Genomic DNA, 2,117 nt, shown 5'->3' with positions numbered 1-2,117 from the left:
ACGTGCAACTTTTAATTGAGCTGTATCATCTGCCACAAACATGAAATTAATGGTCCTACATCATAATCATAAATTCATACATAACCCCATGCACCAGCAAATAACTCTTTGCAGTGATACTACAATGGTAAGCTGATTTGCAAGAAGTGCACGCTACCCAGGAATCCTAATTAACCAAATTAACACCATCACTTCAAATCATGTCCCAGCAGTAGGACATTTCCGATTGGCCTCAGGCTGGAGCAAAGCAGCCAAATGAAAACCTGACAGCATCTCCTTGGGTCCAGCAGGCTAGCGCTTTACTGAGGGAAATATCTGGTGCCCATCCATGCACATGAGGAAGGGAGTAAAAATCTCGTGAGCATTTGTAGGCACTGACCCAAGACAGACTACAGCACAGCGACGCTGTGCCACAGAGGAGCAGTTCTCAGTTTCTCATGCATTTCCCAAATTTAACCAGCAGCATCAGGAACCCCTTCCTGCCACGCTGGCTTGCACCAGCGGGGTGTGACACAGCCAGACCCCCTGGAGAGTGCCAAATGTTGCTTTGGGTGAGCCAAGCAATGGGTCTGGGGTCAAGGAGCAGAGCTGGCAATCGAAGCAGTCTCCGCAAACCCCAAATCCATCTCTCTGAACCCACTCATTTGCACTGGTTTCCACTTGTGACTTGCCTGAGCTGTTTAGAGCTCACACCTTTTTTTTTTCACCCTTCAGGGTAGTCAGGTTTTTCTATTTTTGCCATGGGAAAAACAAGTTGCTATTTTGGGAGCACGTGGGATTCAAGCCCACAACGATCTCAGCACTCCCTGCATGAAAAATGAGATCCGTAACCTGTGTGCCAGAGAGACTGGCTCATGTGTCTCTACACATTCAGCCTGGATGGCAGGGTGGCTTGGTCCCACCGGGGTCCTCACACTGGGGCAATGAATGGCTTCTTCTCCCCTGGCACAGGGCCCAGAGCTCCCATGCCTGCTCTGAACTGATGCTCTAAAAGCTGGGGTGGGAGCTTTAGACCAAGAGAAAAAAGGAGGCTCCTACCAGAAGTGGGGTTCGAACCCACGCGGGCATGTGCCCATTGGATCTTAAGTCCAACGCCTTCACCACTCGGCCATCCTGGTGGGCTGCAAGATGTCCCCTCGCCCACCACCTCCACCCCTGGAAGGCACACATCTCACCAAGCCCTTGAGTTCCCAACTCAAGACACTTCCCGAGCCCAGTGACACCTTTCCTTCCTCACTACTTTCTTTAATGTCCCCAGCAAACTGATGGAACATCTCATTGGGAGACAGCAGGTCCCATGGGCCATGGAAGACAGCAAAGCCCATGTGTGCCACACTAGATCCTCATGCAAGGACCATAGTCCCTGGTGATAACACCACCAGGGATCCTGGTGCAGGGGAGGCATCTCTGGAGGGTCTCAGCCTGACCTCGCTGGGTGCCCAGAGGGAAGGGAGCAGCTCTGACAGCCTGACAGCGCTCAGCCAGACATGCCACACGGTTAAAGTGCTGTCCTTATACCTCAGGCCCCACTCCTCACCCCTTCCAGTCCACATTTTGGACTCTACTAGGGTAGTTTATCTGGGAAAGACAGTGTGGAGAGAGAGTCTTTCTTTTTCCTTTGGGGTGAGATACAGCTTTTTTCCCACAATCTGAGGAAAAGAGGGGACCCCCTCCCCAAAAAAAAAGCCTCTATTGAATCATATGGGATTCAAACCCACAGCCCCCAGGTACCCATGTGCAGGACATTTTTAGCCCTTAAGCCACAGGAGCCTTTCCACAACCCTCACTCTTCCCAGACCAGCACAGAGATGCTAAGAAACCTGGCCAGGCCCTTTCACCAGAGGATCCTGTCTGCTGGAGACATGTTTGGCCAGGCTGTCCTGGCCCTGTCCTGCTTGAAGATGAGAGCAATTCCCTCCTCACTTCTCCAGGAACTGCTCACGACTGTGCCCTGGGGTAGCAGAGCTGTGTTTGGAGGGCTTGTGGCTGGCTGCTGCAGGGGTGAGAGGCCCTGACCAGAAAAAGGGATGTTTCCAGGTCTCAAAAGAGGGTAACACAGAGCTCTTCAGTCAGGATGGGTCGACCCGGTCTCCAGAGATAATTCATGAGTGCTAGGA

At 52.1% G+C, this 2,117-nt stretch overlaps 1 non-coding gene across 1 annotated transcript; it reads right to left on the bottom strand.

Moving 5' to 3' along the window:
* Positions 1-1,035: 1,035 nt before the first annotated feature.
* On the bottom strand, positions 1,036-1,118 carry TRNAL-UAA. The gene has a single exon. It is a non-coding gene; the product is annotated as a tRNA-Leu (tRNA).
* Positions 1,119-2,117: the final 999 nt, after the last annotated feature.

This window comes from Falco rusticolus, chromosome 4 (assembly GCF_015220075.1).
Source record: "Falco rusticolus isolate bFalRus1 chromosome 4, bFalRus1.pri, whole genome shotgun sequence".
In the NCBI taxonomy this organism is placed as follows: domain Eukaryota; kingdom Metazoa; phylum Chordata; class Aves; order Falconiformes; family Falconidae; genus Falco; species Falco rusticolus.
Note: the sequence above shows the minus strand (reverse complement) of the source record. Positions and strands in the feature narration are given on the sequence as shown.